The following is a 14,840-nucleotide window of genomic DNA, read 5'->3' on the forward strand; positions in this document are numbered from 1 at the left end:
TGTGCGGGTCTGGAGACTCGTGGCCTCCCGAACTCTGGGGCCTGGGCTGGCGGGAAAGGACCACGGACAGCTGCATGGTGTCTCCAGGGGCAGCCGAGTGGGTGGCCCCGGGTTGGTGGCCCCGGGTTGGTGGCCGGGAGAGCAGGCCCCAGGCTCTGGGTCTCTGCTCCTGGGGTGAGAGGGACTTGGCTGCCCTGGTTTGTGATGTTGGCCCAGGGAGGAGACGGAGGGCGGCTCTGGGCCCCGTGCTCCGGCTCGCGCTGCGGCCACGAGCGCGTGCGATCTTTTTAAGTTTTAGGGAGAAAAAGAGCCACCTCCCCGTGGGGGGGGCGCCGGCCTCCCTGTGACCAGGGCGGGGGAGTTTCCTGGGGGCGGCCGGGTGGGGACGCGGACTTGCAGAATGGGACACTCCGTGGGGACGTCAGGTGGCCCGAGTTCTGCCAGGCGGTGGCTGGCCACGGCACCCTGCTGGCTTCAGACCCATGTGACCTGTGACACACCAGGTGGCCCAGGGTGCCTGTTCCCTGCGCTGATTCAGCAGAGCCAGGGGGGGGGGGGCACTGCCCGCTTTGGCCAGCTCTGGCAGGAAGGGGAGCTCCCGTGTCCACTGGGCTCGCGTGGGAGCACCAACCTGGCCGCGTGGCCAGTGCCCCCCAGAGAAGCCAGGGCAGCGTCCTGCCGCTCTGTGTCCAGGGGTGGCCAGCTGAGTGGCCCATCTGCCCTCCGTCCCCCTCCGTGGACCTCGCCCCGGCGGGCCGTCCCCTCGCCTTGGTGGGGCGTCCCCAGGAGCGCGAGCTGGCGCCCCGCCCTCCCCAGGGCCTGAGTTTGGAAGCTGAGGCTCCAGAGCTTGCTGCTCGCCCTCGCCGTGGGGGCCCTGGGGAGGTGGCGGTGGGGCAGCGGGGGCTGGCTACTGCGGGCTCCCAGCACCAATGAGGAAGCCGAGCCGGGGGCCCCTGCAGGCCGGGCGTGGAGAGGGTCTTTTGCCCTGAATAAAAACCGCTAGGTGTCACCTGCCCGTCTCTCCTGTCACCCCAGCCGTCACCTCTCCCTTCCACCCTGGGGGCCAGCTCTGGCCAGGCCTCTCTTCCCAGGACACTGGGCTCCCAGCTCCCGGGTGCTTTCCTCCCGCTGGGCTCAGGAGGCCCGTCCAGCAGCACTGTGGTCAGGGCTGAGCTTTCTCTCATCGCCTCACGGTGACCGCCTGGGGACTGCTCAGAGAGGTCGTTGACTCTTCTCACATCACACAGCCGTGGGGCAGCACCTGGACGCCCCCCCAGCCCTGAGCCCACGTCCGCCTGTGTCCAGGTGTGGGGCCAGTGGGCGGCGGCGAGGCCTCACCAGAAGGTCAGGTCCAGAGTTGTGCTCTTTGTCCCCATGTGTGACTTTACTGCAAGAAACCCTGGGGCCCTGTGTCACCCAGACCTCGGCTCTTTGTGGTGGTCCAACACGCACAGGAGGTTGCCCGTTAGCCACGCGCCAGCGCAGCCAGGCAGCCGGCGGCTCGGGCACCTTCCCCGGAGCCCCCACCGGTGGCCCTTCCACTCACCACCACCCGGCTGTGCTGGGTGACCCCCTCTCCTGCTGGCGCAGTGGGCAGCAGGCAGGGCCTGAGTCATGTGGCTGTGCCCTCATTGTGCAGGGTGACCGCTTCTCTGAGACCCTGGGGGCCCAGGCCTGTGGCAGCAGGCGCTGCTGACCGCTGTGGTCACTGCACCCCGCTGGCCAGGGTCCTGTCTGGTGCACCTGCGGTGATGCAGAGGGGGACCGCTGGCCTTGGCCTCGTGGGGTGCAGCGGCTGCCAGGAGCTCGCACGGTCTGGGGCTGCCGCTTGGTTTTGGAGCCTTTGGGTTTTAGGGTCGTGGGTGAAGGTGAAGCCTTCAGAGGACCCCAGGTGGCCGTGGTCACCTCCTCTGGACGAGGGGGTTTGCTGAATGGCCTCCTGGTGGGGGGTCGGGCTCCTCCCGCGCTCGGGAAGGTGGTGTGGCGCTGGCCCGCTGGCATGGCCTGGAGCAGGGGCCGGGAGGCCAGGGCCTTGTCCCGGGTGGAGAGCAGTGGAGGCCGGCTGTCCCCGTCCCAGGACCTGTCCTCCAGTCCCCTGGTCCTGGCAGGGACCTGAGGGTTGGGGTCTCAGGGGTCTTCCCCAGACCTCACTCCTGAGCCCAGGGACAGCCACCCCCCACGTCCCCCAGGGGGCGGGCCCTGCTCCTCCCTGGGTGGAGGGCTCAGCGCTGTGGGCCTGGGGCAGCTGTGGCTGGGGACCCGCTGCACAGAGCCCTGGCAGGGCAGGAGAGCTGACGGAGTGGACAGTGGCCTGCGGTCTCACCAGGGTGGGACCCTTCCCCACATGGGGGGCTTCGCTGTCATCGTGAGGGGCCCCCAGCTTCACAGGTGCCCTTTGACCTCAGGACAGACCCACAGGTGGACTGTCCCCCCAGAGTACCAAAGCGCCCCCAGAAGAGGCCCTGTCGTGCTGCAGCCTGACCCCCAGGAGCCGATTTCTGCCTGCTGACCACAGCACAGCCCCCTAGAGGAGCCTGGCGCCTGCCACCCAGGTCACACAGCCAGCGGTAGGCCTCCCGCTGTGCCCCAGCAGGCGGGAAGGCCCAGCCAGCCCTGGCCTCTGCCCCCCACTTCCTCTCCGCCTCCTCCCTCCCCCGGTCCAGGAAGTCCTCGCGGCTCTGGCCCCGGTTGGGGCAGCGGGGTGGCGTGGGTGCTGGTGGTGACCGGAGGCGAGGTAGGGAGCTGTCGGGGAAGCCGGGTGAGGACACGGGGCCCACCCTCTCCTGCTGCCCACCCTGGGCAGCCGGCTGGTCCCCAGGGGCTGGTCCCACAGCTCTACATGGAGGGACACAGGGAAGGAGGAGTGGACGGCCTGAGCCACCCTGTTCTGCAGACAGGCGGAGAGGCCCAGGTGGGAGTGTCCCTGTCCTTTGTTCACCAGCTCACGCGCAGCGCTAGCCGGGTGGGGCTCAGTGGTGAGCGCCTGTCCACCTGCCTGAGGCCCTGGGCTCCGTCCTGAGCTGCGGGGGAGGAGAGGGGAGAGAGCCCTGTTCGCCCCCGAGCAGAGGCCTGCGCCCTGTCCCCCCGCACTCCGAGGCCGTGCACCCCGGCCCTGCCAGCCCCCGAGCAGCGGACCACACAGGGCGGACGCTTCGTCCTCAGCAGGGGCCACGCTCACCGGGGCTCGACAGGCCTTCCTCCCCCTCCCGTGCGCGGCTGGAGGTGGTGCTGACCGGCTGGTGGGTCCTGGCGATGGGCTCTGCTCGGGCTGCTGTGGTGAGCAGCGGTCAAGGGTCCTTTGCCAGTCGTGGGTCCAGCTTTTCGGGGTGCTGCCAGGCCGCCGTAGGAGGGCTCGCTGGTAACTGCTGTCCATCTGACCCCAGAGGCCATGTGCTGACCCCACGGGGCTGGCCTCCCGGGGGACTGCAGTGCCCACAGGCTGAGCTGTTAGAGGAGGCTGCTTACGTGGCCCCAGGTCTCCTGCGATGCCCGGCCGTCCCCGTCCCCACAGCCAGCCAGCCAGGACGCTGTGCTCCCGGCTCCTCATGGGGCCCTCAACCAGGAACAGGGGCCAGGGGTGGGGACAGACCACAGGCCAGAGTGATGGAGTCCCGGCTGTGGGATCCTCTGGCCAGAGACGTCCCGAAGTCCCCAGAACGTTCCAGAAAGGTGGCCTGCTTGAATCAGGAAAGCTCTCCTGCACTGGGCCCGGCCACGTGTCTTGGCTCACCGGTCCCCCCACGTCCCTTGAAGAGGCAGATGCTGTTCCCGCCACCTCTGTGTTGGGGATGAGGATACCCAAGCCCAGACAAGGTAGACGCTGGCCCACGCTGCACAGCAGAGGGACTTGAGGGCAGGTGGCCGGATGGGTGGTCTCCCCTAGTGTCCTCCTGGTGGCCTCAGGCCTCGGGGAGATCCAGGGAACAGAATTCAGCCTTAAGGCCTCCAGGGCTGGGAGAGGTCGAGCTGAGCCCCAGGTGACCTTTCCAGGTGACGTTCACTGCCGGGCTTGCTCAGCACGTCTGTCCGTGTGGAGCCAGGCAGGTGGTGGCAGTGCAGAGGGCTGGGAGCCTCCAGACTGGGGAGGGACAGGCAGATGCGAGGGAGGGGCCAGATTGCCACCCAGGGTGAGGAGGCTGGGGAGGGAGGCTGGGGAGGCCTTTCACCTTGTGGGGAGCTTGGGGACTTCCTCCAGGAGTGACCGCTGACCCCAGGCCAGATGGTGGGGGCTGTGGACCCACACGGGAGGGGAAGGGGCACCTCAGGTGGGGACACAGCACTCCGGATGGAGAGGCCCTGAGCCCAGGGTGAGGCCCGGTGGGGAGTGGGCTGGGGCATGGTGAAGGGCGGGGCCTGTGGAGGCCTCTGGGGGTCCCTGGCCGCCTCCAGCTGGCAGGAAGCCGCGTGCTGCTGCAGCCCGGAGCCGGCCCGGAGCCAGCCCGGAGCCAGGGTTCTGTGGCTGGCTGGGGCCAGGGCCAGGCTGGCGGGGGCAGTCGGGAGGCCTTCCAGGGTCACTGAGAGGGCCCCAGTGGGGCTCCGAGTCCTCCTGGCCTTTCCCAGAGCCAACAAGCCGCCGCCAGGGGGCGGGGCTCAGGAGTGGCCGGCGGAGGGTGGGAGGCCTGGGCCCTCCCTGGACCCTCCTTTCCTCCCCACCCTGCCTCCCGGCCTCCCTCCCGGCCTCCCAGCTTCATTCACGGTCTCCACGCCTCCCGAGAAGGCCCCGGTGGCTGCCAAGCCGCGGCTGGCCCCGGGCCAGCTTGCTTCCCGCGCCCTTTCTTCATGGCGGCAGAGTGCTAATTCCCGGCCCAGAGAGGTGGCCGCGACTGCGCCAAGAGAGACTGTTTACAGCCCCGGGCGGTTCCTGGCCGACGCAGGCCGCCTCGCGGGGACTTGTCTGCTCTCCAGGCTGCTGCGGCTGGCCGGCTCCGGCAGGGCCGCGGAGGGTTCTGGGGACGGGGACGGACCGGCGCTCGGCTGTCCTGTGGTGTCCACCTCTGCCCTGGGCAAGGGCCCTCCGCCTGGCCCCAGTCACGCAGTCACACAGCTGTGCCCGCCACACGAGGGCCATGCCCAGGCCAGGTCCCGCTGGAGGTGGCCCTTGGCTGGGGGCCATCGTCCCTGCCCCCTGCAGCAGCCAGGGAAAGGGGCCCTGGTGACCCCTGGTGAGCCTCCGCTCCAGCCTCCACCTGCTCAGTGGGGAGGAGAGCACGTCCCCGTCCTGCTGGCCTCACCCCCAACGTGGAGTGGCTCATGTCCTCCAGGGTCACCGCGGGCCAGCATGGTCCCCGTGGGGTGGTGTCTGTGGGGGCAGGTCCCGGGAAGGCAGGGCCTGGACCCCTCACGTGTGGGTTCAGCCGTGGAGGACGGGACTGTGGGGCAGTGGGTGAGGGGCTGGGCTCACCAACCTGGTCCTTTGGTTCCTGGGGTGGCCCTCAGGGTCACCTGTCCAGGCCAGGACGACCCCACGGAGGGGCCGCTGGGGCGTGGACGTTCAGCGGCCAGCTGGGTTGGCAGTGCAGAAGCTCTGGGGCCTGGTCCTTGCCCTTGTCCTCCACTGGCCTGGTGGCTCTTCCCGCCTGGGGGTCCCTTGTCTGACCTGTGCCGTGGCCCCAGGCTCCAGCCCCGGTCCTTCCTGGGCCCTGGTGGGTGAGTCCCCAGGCGTCCCCCTGTGCTGTCCTTCGTCCGGGGCTCGCTGGGCTGGCGGGCTGGGCCTGGCCGCGCCCCTGGCCGCGGGTCTGGGAGCCCAGCGCGTGGCCCCGAGGCTGCCTGGGCTTCTCTGAATCCCTTTGTGTCCTTGTCCCCACGCCCTGGCCCTTCGGTGATCCCAGGGAGGCTGGGTGCCTGTAGCCTGAGGGGCAAAGCCGGGAAGGGCCGGCTGTGGACACGGCGCGGAGAGCGCAGGGCGTCAGGCGGTGGCGGGCCTGCCCGCGGTCTCACGCCTCTTGGTTTCCTTATGGCCCTTGGAGAAGCCGCGTGGAGGCTGCCCTCAGCTCGGCCAGTGACGGGGCCGGCGGGGGATGGGGCGGGCCTGGGCTCACCTGTGCTGACCCTGCTGTGGGCTCGGCCCCGGCTGCACCCGCTGGTGGGCACACGGCTCCCTGGGACGTCATCTGATCCTGCGTCCAGGACGAGGAGGCCGAGGGCTTAGAGGACCTGCCCAGAGCCTCCCAGCCGGTCAGGCCACCAGCATCCCCGTCAGGGACTGCAGTGCCCTCTGGCCAGCCTCTGCTGGCCCCGGCTCCCCTGGATTGGGAGAAACTGTGGCTCGCCCTGGCTGTGTCTCTCCTGCCCCCGGCTGGCGGGCACCACGATGCCTGCCATCCTGTTTCCTGCTGGCTGCCCGTGCCCCACATCAGGGCAGGACCCTCGGGAGCCTCCGGAGTCCCAGGGTCAGCTCCAGCGGCACTGCACTGCTGCCCGGGGGCCAGCGCACGGGCACCAGGCGAACCGGTGGGCCACGCTCTGCAACCCGTGTCTCGGGCAGCGGGCTCGGCCACTGCGTGGGATCTCGAGGCTGGAGGTCAGCCTGACACTGCCCGCTGGGCCTGCCCTGGTGCCCGTAGCCACCTCTGAGCAAGCAGCAGCCCCGACAGTGACCTGAGGCTGTGGGCCAGCAGAGGTTGGTGCTCAACTGCCCGGCCCCTGGGTGGCAGGGAGGCAGGGTTCAGATGGCGGGGGATGCGGCAGCGGGCACTGGGGGCCGTGTCCGTGAAAGACCAAAGCCCCGCAGGCCTTGTGCTGGCCCAGCTGCCGTGTCCTGCCCGTCAGACCCTCTGTGTGGGCCTCGGGCTCCAACACGCTCTGTGCTCCAGCCCGGTGACTCCCCCTCTGGAGGCGCACCCTGGGGGTGACGTGGGACAAGGGGAGGGGACAAGGGTTCTGAGTGTCCCGCAGTGAGGTGCCCCCAGGACATGGCCACTTGGCCCCCGGGAGAGTGTCACGTGGTACGAGTGCCAGCGAGGTGCCAGCGAGCACAGAGCCAGCTGTGCCAGCCGATGGCAGCGTGAAGGAGCGGGTCCGAGGGAGCTGAGGCCGGAAGGGGCCTGGAGAGCCGCAGGGTGTGGAAGGACATCCCTCAGCGTCACCAAGTTCTTGTAGCCTCAGATGGAGGGGCGCGTCCTTGTCACTCAAGTCTGTCGTCTCTGGCCGCCGGGGAGCCTCCTGGTCTTGCTCTGAAGCGAGCCCTGAACAGCTGTGTGACCTTGGGCAGGTTCCCTCACCTCTCTGGACCTGCCTCCTGTTCTGTGGAAGGCCCTAGACTCCTGAGATCTAGGAGCGTCCACTGGGCACCTCCTGGGTGCAGACCCGGGTGCCTGGCCGTGGCACGTCCCAGTCCCATGTGCGGTGAGGCAGGGACTGTGACCCCAGATCTTTGGGAGTCCGTCCGTCTGTCTTTCCCGTCGTGGGCTGAACCCGGTGCTCTCCCTGAGCCGCGTCCACAGCTGCTGCTGTTATTTTGAGTCAGGGTCTCGTCCATCGCTGGGATCGTCCTTGAACTTCAGTCCTCCTGCCTCACCCTCCCAGGGGGTCACAGGTCGCGCCACCGTGCCCGGGGACGTCGGTTCCCTTTCTTATGGTTTCTGTTGGGGTGCTGCGGGCGGGCGTGGTGGTGGGATCTGTGTCACGCGTGGGTCCCTGCACACGGCGTGACCATCCGTGTTGGCCAGTGTGGGCGCTCTTGCTGAGGGACGTGCCCACGGGGCTCCCCCGGGGGACGATGTGGCCCCCACCCGGGAAGGCGGGCGGGGGAGGGGCTGGGCTCCTGTGGCTTGGGGACGCCTCTCCCGGTCAGCACTGCGGTGCCCATGGGCCCCTTGTGCATATGCCTGGACCGCTGGGGAGGCCCCCTTGTGACACCTGGCAGTGTCACTGCAGTGTGAGGGGACACGGGAGCTGTGCTCTGCCCTGGCTCTGGCACTTTGTGCTGTGTTAGCCGGGACCAGATTCCCGCTGTCCGCTGCCCGCTGTCCTTGGAGAGGTGGCCCCTTCGAGGCTGCCCAGGGCCTGTGAGAGGCGCGCACGGGAGTGAGGCGGAGGCTGCCGGGCACCTCCTGCCAGGCTGGGGCTGGCACCGGCGTCCATCAGAGACCAGAGGGTGACGTCATGTGAGCCTTGGGTTGCGTGAGCGGAATGCCGCTGGCCCTCCTCCATGTGGGCGGGAGCTGCCCCGGGCCCCACTCAGCTGGGGGAGGTGACCGTGGGGGGTGAAGTGTTCCCCAGGTCATGTCCCTTGGAACCTGTGGATGGGACCGCGCTTGGAAGTGGGGTCTTTGTCACTGTCATTGAGTTATAGGGGCCTCATGTGTAGATGGGGGCCACTCCATTGGCGTCCTGTGTGAGCTGGGGTTTGGGCACGTGCCCCAGGGAGACGCCAGGGCGGCCTCCGGCTGCAGAGGACGAAGCAGCCTCCCGAGGGGGCCTCCCGTCACAGCCTGGACCAGCTCCTGGCTCTGGAGCCCTCGTCAGCTGCCCAGTCTGTGGCCCTAGATCGGGGGCCCTGGGACACCAGTGCAGAGCTGTGGACCTCCTCTGTCCCCGGTGGCCCTCTGTGGGGACTGCGTGGTTACAGGACTTCAGAGTGTCCAGCTGGGGAGCAGCAGGCCTGGTGCAGTGTGTCGGGGGCTGGGAGCCCCATGGAAGGAGGTGGCAGGGCTGGGGCCTCGTCCTTCCCCTCCTGGGCCAGTCTGGCCTTCCTGGGGGTGGGGGTTGGGGCCTGGGTGCAGGTCAGGGTGACGTGGACCCCGTCACAGTGGGGGATGGGCAGAGGTCAGGTGCTGGGGGTGAGCTTCATCTCCCGGGTCGACCCCTCCCCTGCTCCTCGGCTCCGGGGCACTGGCTAGTCCCCTGCGGGCGCCTCTGGCCTGCTCAGCCCCACCCCTCCCGGCCTCAGTCTCCCGCGTGGAGGGAGGCTGGGGTGCGCTGGGTTAGGGCACCCTCAACAGCCCGGCACTCTGGCCTGGGGTGAGGTCTGCACCCACGGGCTCCCTCTTCGCCTCAGGTCTCCTGCTGGGACCTGGCGTGTGTGGGTCACCTCGTCTGCACCCTGGAACCGAGGCACGGGCCTGGGCGGAGAGCCTGCCTGCTGGGCTGGGGGCCGGGCTCATGGCGTCATCTAACACACTGCAGAGTGGGAGGTGTGGGGGCCACAGCTCCAGGAAGTCACCCCTCCATGACCATTGCTGCCCTTGGGCCTTTTCCTTCCTTTGGGTGGTCAGGGCCTTTTAAAATAGGAGCTGGGGAGGGGTGTAGACAAGTCCTGGTGTAGACGAGTCCAGGTGTAGACTAGCCACTGTGGGTGAGTGGGCTCCAGGGTCTCTTCAGTGTCAAGCCACGTGCTGCCACTGCTGTGTGACCTTGGACAAGGTTCTCAACTTGTCTGTGCCTGTTTCTTCCTCAGGAAGGTAGTGACTAACTCCCACTGGGTGGGTGACAGAGTCAGTGCGCTGGTGTGCAGGCTGCGGAGCCAGGCTGGCTGCAGGGTCTGGGCTGCAGGTAGAGTCCTGTGACCTGCCTCCAGGGTCCCCAGACCTACCAGCATGCTGTCCTGAGGCCTCCAGGTCAGCTCATGTCCTCCCGCGGCCCCTTGGCCAGCCGCTGCTCCTGCCGACACGCCGTGTGCTCCTGGCCCCGGCCGCCCCTCGGCCTCCTCTGAAGGCCCCGTCAGGTGGTCTTCTCCTGGGGTCTCCCTGAGGCTCCGTGCCTCGTTGGTGGCCGGGATTGTGTGGGGGGCCGTCGGATCCTCCCTTACCCAGGTGGCCGTGGGCAGTGACGGCCCGGCTGCTCCCCCAGCTCTGCTGCTGCTCGGTCCCCTGGGCTGGCTGTCGGCCGTTCCTGTTGGTCTGTCTGCCTCCTGTGGCTTCCAGCACCTGCTGGGCACCCGCCGTGTGCTCGGGCGACCGCCACCCGGCTCTGTTGTGAAGGTCCCCGCGGGTTTCTAAGTAAAAATAATTCCGTTTGTCCATGTGTCCAGGGGGCACGGGTCCGCGGGTCAGATGGCCTATGTGGCCATCTCAGGTCACCTTGCAGACCCCTCCTGGGCACCCGAGGAGGCACGTTGCCATCCAGGGAGACAGGCGTCCCCTGCAGCTCTGTGTGTGGCCGTCACAGCCTCCTTCCACCTGGCCCCCTCCTGGGGCCCTTTCTGTCCCTGCAGCATGTCCCAGGTGCCTCTGGGGCAGCCCTTGCCGCAGCCCAGGGGCTGGGGCCGCGGTCCTTGCCCACTCTTGCCCTGTCCACAGACGGGCTTCGGCAGCTCTGTCCGGCCTGGCTGCCCGCTCTCTGCAGGCTGTGGAACAGATGGGCAGCGCTCCCCCTGGGCCCAGCGGGGAGAATCCTTGCTCTCCCCAGCTGCTCCAGGTGGGCCCGCTGCCCCGCCCCCAGCAAGCCGCAGCTGCTGGACTGGGTGGCCTGAGGGTGATGCCCCGGCACCCTCCTGGGGGGACCAGCAGGCCACCCTCCGCTCCTCCCGCTTCCCGAGGGCCAGAGGGGAATCCCGAGATGCTGGCCAGAAGAGCCCGGGGTGGCCCCGCGCCTCTGGTCCCCTCTGCAGTGGGTGGCTGTAAAAATAGCGCGAGGCTTGGGCGGGGGCCGCGGGCTGTCCCTGCTCCCGGAGGAGGAGTGCGGCCACATGTTGCCAGGCCTTGGCTGGGAGAGGCAAGCGGGCTCCAGGCCGGCGAGCGGGCGGCGGCGCAGATGGAAACTCGATCGCCCCCGGCTCCGCAGACTGTTTGATTTATTTTAAAATCAAGCAGATGGCCGCGCAGGGTTTGTTTAAGTTCAGCTCCGAGCCGGGCCCGCGGCCAGGAGCTCGGCAGCTGTGCCAGGGACTCTGAATGACTCGGGCGTCAGAGCACCTCTCCCCCCCTGAGCCCAGCCGCCACACACAGGCTTCCAGAGCCTTCTCCTGGCCGCCCTGCCGCACGGCTCGGGGGCGGCTCTGCGCCTTGCACCACGGGGCTGTGGCCGCCGCCTCCGGGCGTCTGTCTTTCTCCCAGCCCAGCTACTGCCCCTGCCCTGCCCTGTCCCCCGCCCCTGCCCTGTCCCCTGCCCCTGCCCCTGCCCTATCCCCCTCCCCTATCCTGCCCCCTGCCCTGTCCCCTGCCCTGCCCCTGTCCTGTCCCCTGCCCCCTGCCCCTGCCCTATCCCCCGTCCCTACCCTGCCCCCTGCCCTGTCCCCTGCCCTGCCCTCTTCTGCCCCTCCCTCCTGCCCTGCTTTCCCCCCAGCCCCACCCTGCAAGGCCCATGGAGTATGGCCAAGCCTTTGTGGCCTTCAATGTCCTCCCCTGTCCCCTCTCTGTGACGCTGTGGCTGGGAAAACCAGACCCCAACCATAAAGTCCTGGAGCAGGGCAGACACCAGGTCAAGAGCCTCATCCCGCTCAGAGGCAGCCCTGGTCACGGGCGGCATCTGCAGCTGTCCCTCCTGCTGGGCAGGTGGCTGGGCTCTGGCGAGGAGCCCCGCTGTGCCGTGAGCTTGCTGTGGAGGTCAACTGCTGGCCGTTGGTCAGCCGTGCCTGGTGCCCACGGCGCACCGCCCCGCGCACACCCCCACACGTGCATTCGCTACTCGTACACGCGCACGGCTGCACAGACAGCACCCGTGCCACCCCCGTGTGCACAGGGTGAGCCGCGTCCCCACCCCCAGGGGATGAACGTCCCCTGCCAGGTGACAGCAGCCTCCCAGCCCGCCCAGGCCCCAGCCAGGCTGCCGCTCACCCACCTCCCCTGTGGGGCAGCATGTGCTGTCCACGCTGCGTGGCCACCTGAACAGCGGGGCTTTACGACAGGAGCCAGCTCTGCCGATCACCCCGTCGGAACGGAAGCTGCCGGCCCTGCAGGGTGCGGCCCCAGCCACCCCGGCACCGCGGCAGGGTGCCCGTGGCACGCCAGCTCTGCCTGGGCAGGGGGCCAGCCCCATGTCAGGCCACTCGGAGCCCGTGTTTTCTCCTCTATGGAGAGGCCAGGCCTCTGGCTGATCCGGGAGCTGACTCAGCCACCCCTCCCGGTGCCGTCCCACAGGGTCACCCGTGACCAGCAGGATGCCTCAGGGAAGGGGGAAGGGCCGCCCCTCCCTCTGTCTCTGACCATGTCCATGCTGGCGGGGGACAGCTCTGGCCACTGTTGGCCCCTCTGCTGTCTGTGTCCTGGGGTGGGCACCCGGCCTCATCCTGCATGAGACTCTGCCCTGGGCCTCGAGCCTCAGGGACATGTGTCCATAGGCACACCCTGTTCACATGTAGCGTGTGTGTCGGGGGCACACGGGGTGGCACGTGGCTGTCTGTGGCTTGAGGAGTGTGGGGTTCTGGGTTGGGCAAGTCTCCGGGGCCACCCTCTAGTTGGAGGTTCCCCGTGGTGTGGCCCATAGTTCCACAGGCCACCGGGGGTTGAGGGCCCTTCCCACCCTGGTGGCCGTGCACAGTGCCTGTGTGTGGGATCCAAGGTTTGCAGGAGCCTCGTGGTGCCCGGAGCCTCGCTGGGCACAGAGGACGCCAGGAGCCAGACCACAGGACCCACTCCCGACCTGGCTGGTCGCCCTCGGTCAGAACTGCAGGGAGATGGCTCTCCTGGGGACCCCGCTGGGTCGGCTGCCCGGCCACAGCCCTCCAGCCCCGGAGCTGTCCGGCCCCCTCCTTGGTGAGCAGAAAGGAGCGTGGAAGTCGAATGGCTGCGCATGGCCGGCCCCGCGGGTCCCGAAGAGTGTCTGCAGAGCAGTTGTGTGTTTTCCTGGTGACCTGGGGGAGGCGGGGACTCACGCCGGCCCTGGCCATTGGGATCTAGGAAGGGCCAGGGGGGCTTCTGACCTTCCTAAATCCCCCATCTCCTCATCTGAGGTGCCCGTGGACCGCGTCCAGCGCACCTCCTCCTCACGCCCCAGGGGGGCCCTGCGTCTGTGGCCAGCAGTGTCCTTGGACACTCTGGGGCAGATAGCCCCCACCCCCTGCACAGCTCAGAGGCCTGGGAGGTGCCTGGGAGGGCCAGGGCCTCCTCCCTGGACGCTGGGAGAGAACAAAGGAGCCGAGAGCCGGGGCGGGAGGGGGCTCGGCGCAGGGGGGGACCCTGGAGCCAGACGCTACGGGGTCTGGCTGGCAGCTGAGGCGCGGTGGCATCTGGGTTTGGCCTGAGGCTCTGCAGACGAGCTCTGTGGCTCCAGTCGGCTGCCCGGCCCTGCTGCCCGGCACCTGGAGCCCCTCCTCCCTGCGTTCCCTTCAGCAGGCTCCTGAACACCTACTGCGCGCTGCGTGCTGTTCGGGGTGGGGGGGGGGTGGAGGTGCCCCGGAGCTCACTGCCCACGCACCCCGTCCAGCTGGCCTCCTGGTGGGGTAGCGGCCACGTGGGGGGACATGGGGGCGTCCAGGGTTGTGTGGCCTGGAGCAAAGCCAGGAGGGCTGGGGACACTGAAGGACAGAGGCCCTGGGCAGACTGGCTGGTCAGGGGGTCGCCGTGAGGCAGGCCGGGCCAGCACAGGAGCATCCGCAGTGGAGAGGACAGAGGCCTGAGGTGGGCAGGGTCTGGGTGGTGGAGGGCGTGGGGGAGGCCGGGAGGGGCAGGGCTGGGGGGCGTGGAGGGACTCTCGGGGGGGAGAGGAGCCGGGGGTCCCTGGGGAGCGGTGGCCAGACGGGTAGCCCCCGCCATCCCTGTGGGGAGAGAGTGGCCCCCGGGCAGCCCGTGGCGGGATGCGCCCGTCCCCCCAGGTGCCTTGGCCGAGAGCCTCCGCCGCCCCAGCGCTGGCCGGGCCCCTCCTGGTGTGTGACCGGACACCCAAGCACTGCAGCTCGTCACGGGGACCTCGTGGCTCCGTGGGCCAGAGACCCGGGAGCAGCTTGCTGACGCTCCGGCTCAGGTCTCCTCTGAGGCTGTGTCACCGTCCTGGGCTGGGTGTCTGGAGGCCGCCTTCTGCTGTGGGCAGCAGGAGGGCCCCTGCCGCGTGCCCGGGGGTCTCCCGTGGGCTCAGCTGCTTCCTGGGCTGCAGTGGCCGGGGCTCCGAAGCCACAACTCTCGGAGTCCCCAAGTCCCCCTGGGCCTGCTCCCTGGGGCCCAGTCCCCACCTGGCCCAGGCGCCCCCCTGAGGAGTGGGCATGTGCAAGGCCACACTGCTGGCCCGCAGCGGGACTGGGCGCCGTGGCAGCGCCTGGCTGGGGTGGAGGCACTCCCGCCCTCCGCGTCCTGTGCTCTGTGCAGTGACACCGACGTCCTTCCGCCTGCGTCCAAGTGTATTTCAGCTGGAGAAATAGTTGATTTAAGGAAAATCAGGTGACAAAGTAAGTGTGACAAAGGACACGAGGGTGACTGCCGGGGACTCCCGGCGGAAGCATCCAGCCCCTGGTCTCAGTTTCTCCTTGGTGACAGGGAGGAGGTGGCTGGTGCTTGTCGGGTTTGGAGGATCCTCGTGGTGCAGGTCCAGGCACAGGGCGCCCCATGTCCACCCGCACCAAACCGCCTGCTGTGCCACCGGACTCCCGGCAGGAAGAGGCGCCCCATGGATCTGGCAGAGACCCAGCCCTGAGCCTGGTGTCCCACCTGCAAAGGGACACTGCTCCATCTGGGGGCCTGGGGACAGGCGGGGTGTGGTGAGCAGCGGTCCGTCTTGGTGCCCCAGCTTGCCGGGCCCCCAGATACTCCGGGACCACGTGGGCGGGCGTGGCGGGCGCCATGCCCTGCCTGGTGGCCTTGGGGTGAAGAGGGACAGAGATGACTGTGCTTGAGTCCAGAAAGAGCCCTGCGAGGTGTGGAGGCTGCGGCCCGGCCTCCCCCGCGAGGCCCTGGAGGCTGGGAGGCGCGTTCCACCCTCCCACCCAGTGGGGCGGCTGGGCTGAGGGGCAGGGGCGCAGCTGCAGACCCCAG

General features: G+C 69.1%; 1 protein-coding gene across 4 annotated transcripts in view; it reads left to right on the forward strand.

The window, feature by feature from the left end:
- Positions 1 to 14,840, forward strand: part of Gse1 (Gse1 coiled-coil protein) — a 282,134-nt gene that overhangs the window by 9,998 nt on the left and 257,296 nt on the right. The gene's annotated exons all lie outside the window — the stretch shown is intronic.

The sequence above is a fragment of the Ictidomys tridecemlineatus genome, chromosome 15 (assembly GCF_052094955.1).
Source record: "Ictidomys tridecemlineatus isolate mIctTri1 chromosome 15, mIctTri1.hap1, whole genome shotgun sequence".
In the NCBI taxonomy this organism is placed as follows: Eukaryota; Metazoa; Chordata; class Mammalia; order Rodentia; family Sciuridae; genus Ictidomys; species Ictidomys tridecemlineatus.